The 17,993-nt window shown below is 45.2% G+C and overlaps 1 long non-coding RNA gene across 1 annotated transcript in view; it reads left to right on the forward strand.

Moving 5' to 3' along the window:
- The first annotated feature begins 1,716 nt into the window (after positions 1-1,716).
- Positions 1,717-17,993, forward strand: part of LOC138247213 (uncharacterized) — a 63,779-nt gene continuing 47,502 nt past the window's right edge. The window contains exon 1 of the long non-coding RNA XR_011194366.1: positions 1,717-1,852. This is a non-coding gene — a long non-coding RNA (uncharacterized lncRNA). The remainder of the gene's footprint in view (positions 1,853-17,993) is intronic.

Raw genomic sequence — 17,993 nt, forward strand, 5'->3', positions numbered from 1 at the left:
TTTTGTTTGAGTGTGTTTATTTTGAGTGCAGCAGTATGTACCGCCAATGGTTTACCGCCGTTGAATGTCTGCCCTGGTGATTTGTGGGTCATAATGTGATGGGTGTTGTTCTGTTGGCGTAACGGTGTGGGTTTGGATACCGCAAGTTTATCACTGACCTTTGGTGTGGCGGATTTGTGTCTGTGGCTGAATAGTGACAGATTGGTGTGTATGTTTCATAAATGGTGAACGGATATCCACGGCGGCAGCGGTATCTTGGCGGCAGTCAGTGTGGCGGTAAGTGGGATTTACCGCCAATGTCATCATGAGGGCCATTGTGTATAAACAATGGTCAGTTATAATTGATAGTAATGTATGTATTTCTCAAATCTGGATCTCCAACAGACCCTTAATTGATAGGTGTCTTTAAGGAATTATTTCCTGTAATGCAAGATCACCTTATGGACACGATTAGCAACTCATTAACATTTCCATCTGTAGCAGAACAGTTCAAACATGGGGTGGTAAGGCCTATCATAAGGAAGCCATGTCTTAATATGAAAGAGTGAAAAAAAAACTATAGGCCTATCACTTTACTGCCATGGATGTCTAAGGTCAGGCATGTTGGACCACAATATAAAAGTTACCTTTGACACAGTCAACCATTACCTGCTAAAGAGTAGATTACATTCAGTTAGATTCAGAGGGAAGGACCTGTCTTGATTCTCCTCCTTTTTTGGCAGATAGATCACAAGACTGTGTTTCACAATCTCTCTAATTTTCCACAACCGAGTCGTTACATGACCCATATAATCCAGTAGAAGTACAGAATCCCACCACTGCACACCAGTGTAAAAAAAAGGTTATTAGTTGAGGGGGGCGTGAGAATGCATGTCACAAAATAATCATAATTCTTGTCAGGGTGACCCACAAGAGTCAGTAGATAACTAGATTCAGATTCAGAGGGGAAAGCCCTACTTCTGCTGAAAGTTCCCCATAACAGGAGGCAGTTAGCAGGTAGGAAGAAGATTTATTTGAGTGTTGTGTCTCTAAGCCAGGAATTCTTAGGATCTCTGAGAGTCTGGTGGTCCTGTCTAATAGCTCCTGTTGTTCAGTCACTACAGCTGACTGACATAGCGTATATCTGATGAAACTGAGATGCCTCTGTTTTCCTCGTTTCAACAGTTAATCCTTGAGGTGTTTATGTATTTGGCGAATTCAGTTACATCTAGATAACCTCTCGGCTAGATTCCACCAGAACGCAAATGAACAAGCTTAGACTAATAGCAACTTGACTGTAAGTCTTTCGATAACCTGTAGGAAATATATGGCGATATTTATCTTTGAACGTTATATACATTCAACAGAACTTTAGCTTGAATTGGCAACTTGACAATGAGACTTTGTGGAAAATGTAGGCAAAACGTGTACACGGCAAGTTTTTGCTCACAATGTATAATTATTTTCAGTACCTCAGTTTCTGAGTTCTGCAAGAACAGCATAACCTTGAGGTTAAGTTTAGCAACTCACTTTCCACAGCGGAATAAATCCACGAATTGTAATTTGTTGCATGAAGTGGCTGCTAGGTGGCGGTGTTTGATTACAAACCCATTAAGTGCTCTGTGTGGCAGGGCATGGAGGTGGAAGGCAGGGAGCGCCTGGAGGGGTTTTCTAGTTTGGCAGTGGGCACTGAACAGCCATTTATCAGGCGACCCTTATGCCCGGAAGAGGTTCAGATCGAAAGAGAAGAGTAGGATCCATTATCCAGAAGAAGCCCTTTCTGTCTGTTGTGCGAGGAACAAGGCACCGCCAGGACCTGTAAAGGATACTTAGCGCCAGACTGAAGAAACGAACTGCGGTGGCTGAGATGCAGGTAAGTTTATTTGTGGTGGTGCAGTCCCTAGGCAGAGACATACAGCGGGAGCATCAGTAGCAGCGGCGGCAGTGAAGGGCACTATGTATAAGAATGCATGAATGAATGAAAGAATGAATGAATGCAATTTATGAAGCGCGTAGAGCTGCTTCCAAGACAGCCACTCAGGCCAATCATCAGTGCGCGCTGCAAAAAGGTAAAAGGAAACAACTTGAGAATGGAATGTAAAAAATAAACAAGGAAGAAAATGAACATGGAGGGCGACGGAGAGGTGCAGTGCCTCAGTCAGAACGTTTGTACAGAAACAATAGCAAGATGTAACGGAAACGTAGTAATTATATACAGTAAAAACAACCTTACCACAGCTTTTTGAGTTTTATCTGCAGGATATCAGAGGTCGAAGTGGGCGGACTGGAATGGTACGATGTTCCCTAACTTTTTGGGTTAATGAAAAACCTTTCCTCTACTTAATTGTGACAGTTTAACTGCCTCAGCTGAAGTGTCATTCAGCGAGTCTCCTCTGTTGTGAAACCGAAGCCGGGCAGACAGCTAAACAAGCCTTCCTGCCAGGGTGCCTGCTTGCCTGAAAGAAATGCAAATGTCTGCAACGAGCTAAACTACAAACGTAAAGGGTAACCTGCAAATGTAAAGGATGCCTGGAGCTGGTACTGGCTTTAATTGATTGAATCACTCGAAGCTTTGAGAGCAGTGCTTAATGTGTGCTTGTTGCTTCCGGTGCGGAGCACCTGCACTTATTTTTGAGGGCCGGCGCTTATTCTTCTGCCCCAAGCATTTGCTGCGAGCAAAAAGCACATATGGGAAAGAGGGAGGAAGAAAAACCGAAAAAACGTCACAATGGGAGAAGGCAGAAAGCTGCAAAAGTGAGCTGAAGTGGTAGGGAGTGGCTTTAAAGCACTAAGGGGCTTATTTAGACCCCATTTGCCCCGAATTTGCTTCATTTTTTTTTACGCAAATTCGGCACAAAACAAACTCCATATTTATATTTTGACATTAGACCTGTCTAACGTCAAAATATTGGAATTTGGACAATTTTTTAGATGCGTAAATGAGATGCAAGGTAGGCATTTCCATCTAAAAAATGGTGCTAACCCCATAGCCCCATATTTATCCCCCGTGCTAAAATTACGCACGGGTGGGAGGAGGGGCGAAATAATGGTGCCAAGCTTGCTTTGCACCATTATTTAACGTCTTGGTCAGACCAGGCATTAGGGGGCCTGTGGACCCATTTCCATGGTTAAACACCATGGAATGGGTCCACAAGTGCCCTCCTCAAGCCTAAGGAACACCCGTACCCACACCAGAGGGACCCTGGAGGATGAGGGGACCCCATCTTAGGTAAGTAGGATAAGTATAGGTTAGTATTTTGTTTTTTTAATTAAAGTGCCATCGGGGCCCAGCTTGGAGCCCCCCGCATGGCACAGGGTGCAATGGCCAATACCCAAGGGACACTGGTCCCCCTTGCTTGCCATTGGGGTGGTAGGCACAACTCCTGTCTTTTTTAAGACAGGAGTAATGTGGTATGGATGGTTTTGCGTCAGAAAATTACACTTGGCTGGTTAGAGGCATTTCTTTGCCTTTAACCAGCTTAACGTCATTTTTTGGTGCAAAAACCCCCTCTCCCATACCGCCACCCCCACCCGGCTAACGTCATTTATTTTCACGCTAGCTCTCCCTTTGCACCGGTTTGCACCATTCCATAAATATGGCGTCCGGCTGGCTCTCAGGAATGTTGCAAGCTGGTGCTAAGCTTTTAATGCAAAACTGCGTTAGTGCAGTTTTGCATCAAAAAGTATAAATATGCCCCTAAATATTTACAGGTCCCTAGTCTCCACTGCTCCAACCAAGATTTGATTCTGTGGCTTTCGCATTACACACAGACCTCTACAGCGCATTAATTAAGTGAGGTTTCATAATGTGCCACAGTGCACATCCCATTAACAACTTTTTTAGTTTATTTTTCATTTAAGCTGTGTATTATTTTATATGTAGCTACCTGATGGTAAAAGACAATAAAATACTTATAGAATATTTTTTGGGAGTGGGGTTTAGCCACTGCATGCAGCATCAAAGTTTCAATTTTTTTAATGCATTTCGAGCGCTGCAGTGTATTCCTACTTAGGCCACCTCTCTTAAAAAAAAATAGGTCCATGACCTGATTATAATTGTCAACAATAATAGTAGTATCATTCTTCAAAGTGTTTAGGTTTAATTTAATGGTCTTCCGAGAGGACATTTACTTATGGTAAAACAATATATGTTTAATAGTAATGGGCAAGCACTGTTAATCTAAAAATGTCCATCTACCTTCATCATTACGTGCCTGAGGCAGGACTATAACATTTGATGATTTATGACATAGAATGGCAGCACCACCTTTACAGGCAATGAAAGGAGAATAATGAACGTTAGTTTAGTTTTACAGATTTATAGAGCGCGTAGTTACCCAAGGGCATCCCAGCGCTGACAATCTCGAGAGAATAGAAAAAGAGTAAATTAGCTGCAGAAAAGAATGTTTTTTAACTTCTTCCTGAAAAGCCGCTCTGAGGGCTCATGACGGAGCTCAAAGGGGACAGCATTCCAGAGGAGGGCAACCTTACTGGAAAAGGAATTACCTCCCCAGGCTCTCTTGGACCAGGGTATATGAACATTCCGGAGGGAAGATGATCTCAGGCTTCTGGAAGGGGTATAGATAAAAATCAGTTTTCTGAAAAAGGTTGGACCCCCACCATGTAAGGCCCTATGAACAATACAAAGTGCTTTAAAATGGATACACTGCTTGATAGGCTTGATAACGTTACCGATACATTGGGGCCCTTACAAGTTGCATCAAGCGATATACATCAGGGTACACGCAGGGGTGTAACGAAAACTTAAGGGGCCCCTTGTAAAGTACATGGCGCTCCCCCTCCCCTCCGAACTAACTCAGGAGCACCCATGCAAGGGTACTGTGCTGAAGGGGCACCCTGGAGCTCGGCCCTCCCACACCACTGGGGCTGCGAGGGCCTTTGTTACGCCACTGAAACACCACTCTGGGCAACTACTTCTTGCCCAGTGTATTTGGGCCCAGAATCATCAGGTCTGCAAACCTCTGATGCGATAATTCAGCCTGCGGAGCTGCAGGGGCCGAAGAAGCTTCCCCAAGCTAAAGTGAAAAAGAACCTGCCCTCCGGGGCCCCAGCCACCCCCATAACATTTACCACCTGTAGCAAGCAAATGTTTCCAGATTTGGGCGCTGTTATTTCCCTACAAAGGGGGGAAGCATGCAGAATTGCTGCATGCTATTCCCCATTTTAGGGGAAATAACTCATATTCCCATTTATCTCAGGAGAGACACCTCCTAGTATCGTTAATTGGGGGCCCAGTATCTCCCTGCCGAGATAACGAGGAACTCGGACTAGAGGCCACTGTATCCGAGCTTAAGAGGCTCAATATCATTACAGTGTGTTTCTTGAATAAAAATAATAGACGTGTTTAGCTTTGTAATAGATAAAAATATATATCATAATAATTACTTAAAGGTGCAATAGAATAAATACGTTGTACAGAGGAGTATAAATGAATCTTCTGGTTCGAAAAGATATGTACTAGATTTATAATCTCAGAAAATAACAAAGCATATCATTTTTCTCCAAGTACTGATCTAAAACACCCGCTTGGTTTTAAGATGAGGACTCTTACAGCCGACAAGTTTGCAAGATAACAAAAATAACAGTATAGTTATCAAGATGTGAGAATAATTTCAATAAACGGGATGCAAGAACAGGCCATTTAAATTCATATTGAAGGCAGTGAACATTAAGGGGGTGGGAAACGGAAACCTTTAATAATTCTGGGCCATCTTAAAATTTGGTGGAGTGGGAGCATTGCGGTAAATTGGCAGTGCTCCCACTCCACCAAGCATCTGGTTCCCTCAGTCTACAGGGAGTGCAGAATTATTAGGCAAATTAGTATTTTGACCACATCATCCTCTTCATGCATGTTGTCTTACTCCAAGCTGTATAGGCTCGAAAGCCTACTACCAATTAAGCATATTAGGTGATGTGCATCTCTGTAATGAGAAGGGGTGTGGTCTAATGACATCAACACCCTATATCAGGTGTGCATAATTATTAGGCAACTTCCTTTCCTTTGGCAAAATGGGTCAAAAGAAGGACTTGACAGGCTCAGAAAAGTCAAAAATAGTGAGACATCTTGCAGAGGGATGCAGCACTCTTAAAATTGCAAAGCTTCTGAAGCGTGATCATCGAACAATCAAGCGTTTCATTCAAAATAGTCAACAGGGTCGCAAGAAGTGTGTGGAAAAACCAAGGCGCAAAATAACTGCCCATGAACTGAGAAAAGTCAAGCGTGCAGCTGCCACGATGCCACTTGCCACCAGTTTGGCCATATTTCAGAGCTGCAACATCACTGGAGTACCCAAAAGCACAAGGTGTGCAATACTCAGAGACATGGCCAAGGTAAGAAAGGCTGAAAGACGACCACCACTGAACAAGACACACAAGCTGAAACGTCAAGACTGGGCCAAGAAATATCTCAAGACTGATTTTTCTAAGGTTTTATGGACTGATGAAATGAGAGTGAGTCTTGATGGGCCAGATGGATGGGCCCGTGGCTGGATTGGTAAAGGGCAGAGAGCTCCAGTCCGACTCAGACGCCAGCAAGGTGGAGGTGGAGTACTGGTTTGGGCTGGTATCATCAAAGATGAGCTTGTGGGGCCTTTTCGGGTTGAGGATGGAGTCAAGCTCAACTCCCAGTCCTACTGCCAGTTCCTGGAAAACACCTTCTTCAAGCAGTGGTACAGGAAGAAGTCTGCATCCTTCAAGAAAAACATGATTTTCATGCAGGACAATGCTCCATCACACGCGTCCAAGTACTCCACAGCGTGGCTGGCAAGAAAGGGTATAAAAGAAGGAAATCAAATGACATGGCCTCCTTGTTCACCTGATCTGAACCCCATTGAGAACCTGTGGTCCATCATCAAATGTGAGATTTACAAGGAGGGAAAACAGTACACCTCTCTGAACAGTGTCTGGGAGGCTGTGGTTGCTGCTGCACGCAATGTTGATGGTGAACAGATCAAAACACTGACAGAATCCATGGATGGCAGGCTTTTGAGTGTCCTTGCAAAGAAAGGTGGCTATATTGGTCACTGATTTGTTTTTGTTTTGTTTTTGAATGTCAGAAATGTATATTTGTGAATGTTGAGATGTTATATTGGTTTCACTGGTAATAATAAATAATTGAAATGGGTATATATTTGTTTTTTGTTAAGTTGCATAATAATTATGCACAGTAATAGTCACCTGCACACACAGATATCCCCCTAACATAGCTAAAACTAAAAACAAACTAAAAATTACTTCCAAAAATATTCAGCTTTGATATTAATTAGTTTTTTGGGTTCATTGAGAACATGGTTGATGTTCAATAATAAAATTAATCCTCAAAAATACAATTTGCCTAATAATTCTGCACTCCCTGTAGTTCCTGTCAGAGGAAGCATGTGTTTGCACTGGCAATGATGAACAGACCTCACTGGTGAGTGGTGTTGGTGCCACAGAACATGTGTTGTGGTCAGCTGACTGCTCATCAGCAGATAGGAAGGCCTGACCTGCAAGGAAGATCCACTGTCTGTTTTCGACTAACGCTGGACTGCTCTGTGTGCATTCCGGGATGTTGGGCTGAGGGTATGGAGGGGGGAGTAGGGTGGTACACAGGATCAGAAGCAACAGATAGATCAGGGGAAGGATATCAGGCATTCAGTCTCTTTTCTTGCATCTGCCATGCAAGGACAACACCATTTTCCCGTGACGATGAGTGGGCCTTCTCAGCAAACCTGAAGCGCTGTGGGAACACTTGTGGGATCTCTAGGTGGAGTGGTGGTCCAGGGTGGCTGTAGCCATCACCAGCATCTAAATGACCTTTTTGGTGATAATGAAATTAGTTATGTTTATTTTGTATTTGATAGTAATAAACATTACAAAGAACTAGTATTTTCTTATGACCTACACCTAGGTTAAAATTGACTTTGCTGTGAGGTAGGGAGCCGCCATTTTTAGGTTTCAACTTAGAGACAACATTTCGTTAATTTTCTCCTTTCAGTTTAGACTCTACACACATTTTCTTAGTACTCTCCTTTACCTCTCCCAAGATGGTCACCTTGCATTTTCACGCTCTAGTGGTCTTCCTTTTTTGCATTAGTGCATTGTCAGGCTTGTTCTCCTGATCATCTCTGTGGTCCTGGCTGCTGTTATCCAGTTGCATTCATTGTGCTCCTGACTGGGACCATCTGCTGACAGCCCACCGCACATTGGAATCCATTTCTTGATCTGATTTGATGAGACTCCTGAGTTTCCATACAACTTTGTGGTGCCAATGTTCCTCGCACAGTCAGCAAGCTGTAAGTTACCAAACTTAGGGCCTGATATAGAACTTGGCGGACCGGTTACTCCGTCACAACGGTGATGGAAGTCCCGTCCACTGAAATATAAATCACATTATATCCAATGGGATTTAGATTTCGGTGGATGGAACATCTGTCACAATCGTGACGGAGTAACCCGTCCGCCAAGTTCACTACCACTTTTTTTATTGCTACCCCTCCTCCCCTTTTTGTTTTAAAGCACTGCCGACTTTTTACCCAAAGAGCCACCAATCTTAAGATGTTAGTGCCGGATTGGGGACTGTCTTCTTGTACACTTTTTGACACAGCCCAAATGTCAGCACTGCACATATTTTTTTATATAGTCTTTAAGTTTCTTCATAATTTTGTAATTAAATTGCATATATCCTATAGCCTGAAGTATACCTCTCCTTAGTTTCATGTCATGTTTGATTACTGCATTGGACATTAATTGTCTTTATGGTTTGTTCCTATATTCTTGCACAGAGGGTCCACTACTTCTTTCAATGTAAGAGGTCCTGAAAATGGCACTAACAGCATATTGTTGGGGGAAAGTGAAGTACACATCGCCAAGCAAGGTAGCGGAAAAAATCTTCCCGCTGTACTGCAAGGGGTAAAAAGAGTCCCTCCTACTGTCAATATAGCATGGTAAAAAATAGGAATCCCTCTGCCAGATGGGGAAGTAGCAGGCAGAGCTGCAGCTTCTCCCACTGCAAAAAGGAGGCAAACGTCCACCCACCCGCAGCGTGCCCATGACCAACTCGCCCCTTGGCCCCCAAGCACCCAACCCATCAGCCCCCAAGGATCCACCTTCCTGTCTGCCCCCTCAGGCTAAGGCCCTTCTGCATTTAGCCCCAGATACTTCCCAGTCTGCCCCCTCTGCTTGAGGCACTTCCCTGTCAGCCGCCTCCTTCCGAAGTATTTTCCTGTTGCCCCAAATGTGTGAAGCCCTCCCAATTTACTCACCCATCATCATGGAGCCCCAGAGGTAGCCGCGAGCACCAGAAGGAGTTGGGACAGCAACGGAAGGTAGGCATAAAATAAATCCCCAAGGCTAATTGTGGGTGCACATGCATAATAGAGAATGTGTGTGTTTGGACATGTATGCACTTCTGTCTGTGTGTGTACATGTGTGTCTTGCGTGCCCACTGCAACACTTGTAAAATGCTGGTCTGGACACAACGGCAGTAATTTCCGGAATATTATGAGCAACCAAGGTAATATGTTGCCTGTCGCTGGCATAATGCTACTCTTGAGGTAATGGTGGCCATTCTTGGCATTATTGACATATCGGGTAGATACTGGGTACAACCAAGGCACATCAGTGGCATGCGTTAGCTTAATTTGGTATACCTTTTTGGACCTGACGTATTGCCAGCTTTTCAGCCTCATTAATTAACTAAGAGAACATTTGTATGTGTAAATTGTCACATATATTTTTTCTTACTCATTTTGCATTATCTAAAACAGAAGTATTTTAATTCTGGCGCAGTGGCTGGAGACTGCTCGCAGGCTGGCTTGGTGGGAGTTCTCTGATGGTGGATCCAGGAGATACAAGAACTACGGGTCAGAGGAGCATCGGTTTCAATCCTGTGTTGCAGAATGAAGGATCAAGACACATTTGCCCCCACTTGCTCCAAAGGCTCCTCAAAGTAGAAAATATATAATATATCCTGATAGACAGGGCGGGCTAGGAGGTGGACCAGTTGTTCAGTAGAAGCTGTCAAACGAGTATCCAGTTTGAGTGTTTTTGCTTACAAGTAACTGGAGGTTTTACATGACTGTAATAATAAAATAATTCTTAATGCTGTGTAGCACTTAGAGAATTTAGATCAATAAGTTAGGAATGTGTGGTGAATGTTTGTGCGGATTTAGTTTTCACTCTGGTTTGTTTTCTGGCTGAGGTATTCATTATTACCATGATAGTTCGTACTCGCAGGATTAGTAGAGGAATAGCACAAAATAAATTAAAAATCTTTATAAAATGCCTTAGTTTGAGTGTCTCCTGATTTGGGGGATCAGAGTATATATATCATTGTCAGAACTGCCTTACGTGTTCGTTGTAAGATCAGAGCAGATAAAAGCAGCCTGGATCTTTTTTCTGTATCATTTCGCTGGCGTCGATGGTTGGTTTGAGATTTGAGACAGGGGCACAATTATGTGCATGCAAAGCCAGAAATCCCAGGTGCAAATGGTGGACATTTGGCAAAAATATAATAAGTTGCATGAAGGTGCCGAGCAATGATATGTTGTTGAAGGATTTGGCGCTTGTGCATGTTAGCACCCGAATCTTGTCCCAAAGCTATTTTGTTTATTCCCAAGGGTCCCTCTTAAAGCCTTTGCTTTTGATTCTGAGACCCTTACTGATTTCCTGTAGTGTTTGGGCGTCTTCTTTGCTGCGAGCTTGTTCTTGGTAGCACTGAGGTTCATAAGAGCATCTTTCCTGTTCAGACCTGGTAAGTGAAGATCTTTCCGAGGTTTATTAGTTGCCTCGTTACTGTAAATGTCAGTTATAGTGATTTGTAGCCTTTTTTTTATAGATCCTAAGTTCATTGCTGTGACCTAAGTCAAACTGTATTTCTAGTGTAATCCAAAGAAAATGGTTGTATTCGTGGTGTGAGAGCACTAAACTGGCTTGCATCATATCGCCGAGGTGTTAATAAAAATTGTAACGCTTGAATCTGTGGTCCCCGATAATATATTAAACTCAGAAAAAGTTAAAGCTGCCCCACCCTAACGTTTATGAGTTTATTTTGTCCTGCTGACTTCTTGTGCCCGATGAACATATCCAAGGGTGATTCCAACTTATGAAAAAGTGATCGTGGATAAATGCTGCTAGATGTTGAAATAAAAAGCCCAATTTAGGCAGGATCACCATTTTAACAGAATTAATCGTTCCAATTAGTGAAATGTGTAATTTCTTAAATTATGATCTAGCGTTTGCCTGAATTCTGCCCATTTATTAATATAATTTGATTAGTATGTACCCTTGATTTTGTTTGCTATATGACACACATTACGAGAGGCCTATCATTCTTGATAGGGTCAGTGACACAGCTATTCGCGTGTTTGTGAATTATGAAGTCTGCAAAATTACCATGGGCCTCTCATGTTATTTTTTAACCACCCAAAGCCCAAGTATGGTATAGAGCCATCAGTAAATTAAAACAAATACACTACAGTACACGTTAACATGTCAATCAATGAGCCACAATCGGTTCACTCCCATCCAAGACCAAACAAATATCTTTAGACACCGCTTCATGCACCATGCAGTCAATCAAACGCGGCCTCCTGGAGATTCGTGTCCACTTCCAGTGACTGTGGTCGAGTTGGACATGGTCTGGGGGGGATCCCTCTGTGTCTGGCCCAGTCCTTCCAAATCTTATGGTGTTTCTGTGGGCACTCCCTGGCCAAGTAATTGAACGATCCAGACTCATGCAGTGATATATTCCAGTGGCCGAATTAACTATGGAGGGGCCCGCAGTGTCTTTCCATGCCCCAGCAATGTTGTGCTTAGCTATCAGTAGGCCCAACCATAGCCACGCTCTCTTATATCTGTCACCCGCTATATCTTCTGTTATATGTGGAGGGACTAATTTCGAGTCCCAAGGGATCATCCATCCCAGTATTGTGTCCATGGTTCCCAGTACAACCACCGAAAAGGGTGATAAAACCAGTCAGGGCCAGAATGCGTGCATCAGGTCCCTGATGAAGTTCTTACAACGGAGGCAACATCCCAAGCCAACCAATCCGGTTTTGAACAATCGTGTTCTCGTAAGGTTTGTGCGATGTAACAGTTTAAGCTGGATCAGCGTGAACTGAGAAGCTATCACTGCCTCTCAAGGGGCAGCCACTGCCTTGATTCAGTCCTTGTCCTCCAGCAGTCTCAAGTCTCGTGCTTATGCCTTCCTCACCCCGACTACTGGGCCCAGTTGGTTGTGCAGCAGCATCTGGAACAGGACGGACAGTTTGTGTTCCTTGATATCGGTAAGCATGATTTTTGCATCCATGGGCAAGTATTCGGGAGTGACTGTATTGAGTCACTAATATGGCATGAGTGTGTGCCCAAGCTGGAGGTTTTGGAAAAACTGGGTGCGGTGCATGTGATATTCCACCTGCAACTCTGGAAAGACTTCAGTGATCCACTGTAGAGCACGTCGTCCAGGGTCGATATACCTATGGTGCCCCATTTGGAGAAGCCATGAAGAGCTGCGACCTGCAGGAGTCTAGTCCCCTTCCACTGTAGAGTCTCCAGCATGAGCCTGTCAGCCCATCCCATAGCTTTCGTTGTGTCCACCCAGACAGACAGCACAACCCTTGTTGAGGTGGGCAGGGAGCTCGGGAAACTCCCACTGTATAGTAAGTGGGAGAGGTTATCTTGATCCATAACCAACATCTCCACTGCGTACGCTGGGTCGTCAGAACCTTCAAACCACCAGTCATTGATTATCAGGAGGTGCGTCACCCTGTAGTATAGCAGTAGGTCTGGGGTAGCTACGCCACCTTCAGAAGGAGGTGTGCTGCACTTCTCAAGGGCGATCTGAGGAACACCTCTGCCACATAAGAGGTCCCTACTCAGAGTGTTGGTTTTGGCCAAAAATGCTCGCCCCACTGGGAAGGGGTGGTTCTGGAGCTAGTATAGGAGCCGCAGTAGGGAGACCATCTTAAGGATAGCAGAGTGTCCAAGCAAGGACAGCAGGATTGAAGACAAAAATTTCCAGTTGAGACTGCAGGTTGACCTTGTGCACTCGGGCCTTGTCTTCAGTGATGAAGACCCCAGGTATTTAAACCCCAAGAGCTCTGGCGCCCATTCCATATCTGCTGGGCAGTGGGCTGTCGGGTGTATGGATGACTTGGCCGTGTTCATATGTAAATTCCAGAAACATGGAGGATTTGAAGGGCACAGGGCCCTGTCACTTTGGGGTCATTCAGGTATAATAAGACATTATCTGTGTGGAGGGATAGTCTACCACTGGAAGCTAAGAACCAGTGCATCCAGTTGTACCCAGGTCACCAGGGGTTCAATTGCCAAGGCTAAAGCAAAGGGAGAGGGGACAGCCCCGGTGAGTGCCCCTTTCTATACTGAACCTGTCAGACATAGCACCCCCTCATGTGCTCTCTCTCTCGGAGGCCCGTGCATAATAGTCGTACGTAACTGATGAATTTTGGCTCAAAGCCATTTTGACCTGTTCTCCTCGCAGCATGTGCCGCTGAAGCCCGGCTTCGGGATCACTACTATGCCTGCCGCTCTGAAGTTTCTGGGCCTCTCTGTTACGACTCTGTCGTCCCATTTCCAGGGGGCGCTGTAAGGGGACTGTCAGAAGCCTGGGGATCACCTTGAACACCTATCTAGAGTCCCTTGCTGGCTCCTGTTTGTTTCTCTTTTCGCCATGATATACTTTTGTATTATTACATTTGCTTCCTGGGACTGCAAATCCCATAATGCACAGCCTGGTAGTCAGGAAAGCCCGGATTCTGTTTCCCATTGTTTTCTATGGGAGAAGTCCAGTTGCTACGTTTCACCGGATCCTCTACGCCAGGACTTGCAAGTGTCTGAAACTACACACACCTGAGACCTCTCCTGTGCTGCCCAGCTTGGAACTGCTTATAAGCAGCCATTTCCTCAAGATCCCTGTCGTGCATTGGACTTTGATTCCTTTGTGTTACAGACCCCTTGTCGGATGGTGTTCCAGTTTTGTTCCTGTGCTGTTCCAGCTTGATCCTGTTTCCTGTTTCTCTGCCCTGCTCCTGATTGTTCCAGCCAGAGTCTGCCCCCTATCTCTTAGCCTTGTACCTGTTTGTTTCTTCCAGAGTCTGCTCCCTGTTTCTCTGTCCTGCTCCTGCCTTGTTTCAGCCTGAACCTGCTCTTTGTTTCCAAGTCCTTTTTACTGCTTATTCCTACTCCCTGGATTCCAGACCTGCCTTTGCTTGTTCCAGCCAGAGCCTGCTCTCTGTTTCCCAGTCCTGTCTCAGTTTGTTCCAGCCAGAGGTTTGCTCCCTGTTTTCAAGTCCTAGTCCTGCCTTTGCTTCAGCCTGAGCCTGTTCCCAGTTCTCGTTTCTGCCTCTTAGTTTTTTCCCTTCTGTTTCTGTTTCTTCTTGGTAATTTGTGTCTGGTAAGTGTTCTATCAGTCTTCACCAGTGTATAAGTGTCCTCCTTTGTACTGGGGTTGGCTCCTGGTTTCTAGGAGGCAATTCCAGCCCCCATCCTTGTCCAGTGTTATACGTTGTCTTTCGTGCCTAACAGTGACAGTGTGCTATTGCTGTTTTCTCAGGAATCGCCACTGTTTCGAGCTGGACCCACAAGAGCGTGTCTTGTGTATGTAAGTACTATCCTTGTTTGTGCTCTAGGGTCCAGAGACAGAATCACTTCTGCTGCCTCCTTTCTATGGGGCTGGCAGGGTGACTATCTGTAAGAGCAAACTGCACAGAGGCATTGACATTCCCTGTCACTGTGGGAGGTTCTGCGCCCTGCTCTCTGTACAACCCCAGCGTGTTTGTCCATTAGTAATCAGTTCCTGTTTGTTCACAGAAGGGTTGTTCTGCTTTTACTTTCCTGTTTCCTGTACCCGTTCCATAGCTGTCCTTTCCCGTGTATGCCTTTAGCTGCTCTTCTGCCCCAGTACACTACCTCTTTAGGATATTCGGTGACCTCAAGGAGTGTCCCAACCAGAGTCCTGATCAGACCCGCCCTAAACCGTAACACGCTTACCCTTCGTCACAGCTTCATTGAAGGTATGTACCAGCAGGGTGCCTGCACGGGATCATATAAGTCACCAAAACTCTGCTGAGTAGCTGTTAGGCCCTGGCATCTTGCCCGTCTGAAGCTGCACAAGGGCTGCTTTTGGCTCCTCACAGGTGACCTGCACCTCCAAGCAATCCCAGTCCACTAGCGGTAGGTGTGCACCGGCAGGTCTGCCACAAACTGGTGGAGATGGGCTCTGGGTCTTCAGGGTCGGGCCAAAGAGCCTTCCGTATTATGTAGGGAATGCCTCCACTACTGCCTCACTGCCCGTTTCACATAAGCCCTGGTCTGACTAAGTATAGACAATGGGATCTCCAGATGTGAGGCAAGTGCATAACCAATGCAGGGTTTTGCTTACTTTCGCCCCCCCCCCCCCGGTAGATGCGGCTGGGAGTAGCCATCCATCCCTCGCAGTCTCCTCCTGCATGAGATTTTGTTTGAGCAGAGACTGAGTGTGTAAGAAGTCGCTCAGGATCGAGTCCTCCGTGGTAGCCTCATAGCGACATTCAGGGTTGAGGACACGCGATTCCAGGTCTGCTGCCATCTGTTGGACCCGGCCCACTGCCCCTTCTTATAGCTGATTTTGCTCACAGGGTGACCTTAAGGGCCGCCTGGGGATCCACTCCTTTTAGGAAATGCTGGCTCATGTTTTTGGAAGTCTAGCGGAACTCCTCTCTTTGGAGGCTCCAGCGGCTCAAGCGCCACTGCACCTCAGGCCGACCAAGTCCCTAGGCCATGTCCAGTAGCATTGGTAAGTGGTCTTACAGGCCCCTCACCAGTATCTGGACAGTGACCATCCCTTTCGGGGAGGAGAAAATAGTCTAGGTGAGAGAAGGATCTGTGCACACCCGAATAAAAGGTGTAGGTGCATTCTGCAAGGTTGGTGCGCCCCCCAGGCCTCAGTGAGGGACATATTGTGTAGAAAGGTGGAGAGTAATGTCTTGCCGGACCCAGACACAGTGGAAACAGAGGACACAAACCAAGTCCCTAGGCCATGTCCAGTAGCATTGGTAAGTGGTCTTACAGGCCCCTCACCAGTATCTGGACAGTGACCATCCCTTTCGGGGAGGAGAAAATAGTCTAGGTGAGAGAAGGATCTGTGCACACCCGAATAAAAGGTGTAGGTGCATTCTGCAAGGTTGGTGCGCCCCCCCAGGCCTCAGTGAGGGACATATTGTGTAGAAAGGTGGAGAGTAATGTCTTGCCGGACCCAGACACAGTGGAAACAGAGGACACATCTAGGCTGGGATCTCCGACCCCATTGAGGTCCACTTCCAAAATTTACGGTGCATCCAGGAGCTCCATTAGGAGACTGCTCAGTGTTCCATAAAATCAGAGGCAGGGAAGTGTAGATGCAAACAAGAGAAATCAGGGATCCCTCCAGGATGCCAGTCACCGCGTGTAATGGGCTCTAACATCATGGCACACCTGGGACACCGCCAGGGGGATATGTCGGCGGATCAGAATGGCCACACTCATTGAGCCCCATTGGGCACTGGCAAATACCCCTTGCGAGTCAAGATGGACCCCTTGTGGTACCCTCGAAGATTTTAGCTGTTCACAGCAGCTGAAGCCTCCAGGGAAACTGCTAAGGAGAATGAGGTATTGTGGGAAAAGCAGATTTGAAATTACAGATTTCCTAGGTAATTCCACATTACGCATTGGATTCACAAGTTTCATACTGGAACCCCTGTTAATTCTGCAACACCAGAGTTAATGGCACACTGGTATCATTACCTTGCGTGTGCAGTAATAACACTCCACATCTGTGGACCTGCTAATGGAGCCTCAAATATCTAAAGGGATCAGTAATTTTGTCAGGTAGACTTAAAGTTCTAGTAATGTCTGGAGCTATTCTCCATTACATAACTTCTGCTTTAGATATATTTATGTTGCTCATTGAGAAGCTTTCAAAACTTAAGAGTATCCTTCACATTTGTAGTTACCAGTGGAACAACTAACAGCAATAAATCATCAGTATATTCAACTTAACTTTTTGGCATAGGTACCACTGCTCATAATTCACAATTTTTAAAACAATTTAGGGATGCTACCAATAGCTCAAAAACAGCAGTGGGGACAAAGGACATCCCTGAATATGGTGTCTATGTTTATTCTACCCCTTGTTTCTTGAGACACTTCCTGGATTGGAGAGATAAATGAGAATGGTAATTTCAAGATAGACGTCATATACCACAAGTAATCCCAATGACGTGGTCAAAAGCTTGTTCTGAGTCAACTATGGGAAAAGTAATTAGAGCATAAATGCCCTGAGGAAATGTAAGATATTTTACATAGACTGTAACTCCTTAAAAAACTCTGCAAATGGCAGTGGATTTGAGAATCCAGGGTAGCCATCCTCAGTGGTGTAAGTCCTTGTACACCAGTGTTTGAAAAGTGCCAGGGTGGTACTGGCTTCTTGCCACCATTGAGCAGTGGGCACAGACAATTATGGAAGTGAGTAGGATATTAATATTGTTTTCTAAGAGTTACCCACTATTCAGTGTCTTGCTATATCTATATACCTAAATAATCTTTCTATGACTCGCTACGAAGTGGATTGCATGCAAAGTCAGCCTTAATGTGTGTGCCTCCTTAAAGGGGCACACAAGTGAAACAAAGATGGCAGGTTCTCTTCAACCAATAGGACATCCTTACCAGAGGTCCAATTTCAAGGATGTCTCTTTCTTAGTTGAAGTCTAATTGGGTTTTGAGAGCTAAAGTAAACATTTTCTCTGCATGACCACTTTAAAATATTAACATGTTCTATCAGATCCTGGTGGCTCAAAGAACTCAGACGTAGACCAGCCATTAAGTGAAATTGATCAAATTGCAGACCGGCCTCCAGCATCCAGTTTATAAGTAGCTCATTCTGTCCTGGTTCTACTGCCCTTTGGAAGGTCTGCCGAGCAGTCTTCATGCGTTCCTAACCCTTACTTCAAAGCTAAAGTTCCAAGAGAGATCCATGCCAT

Source organism: Pleurodeles waltl, chromosome 7 (assembly GCF_031143425.1).
Source record: "Pleurodeles waltl isolate 20211129_DDA chromosome 7, aPleWal1.hap1.20221129, whole genome shotgun sequence".
NCBI lineage: Eukaryota > Metazoa > Chordata > Amphibia > Caudata > Salamandridae > Pleurodeles > Pleurodeles waltl.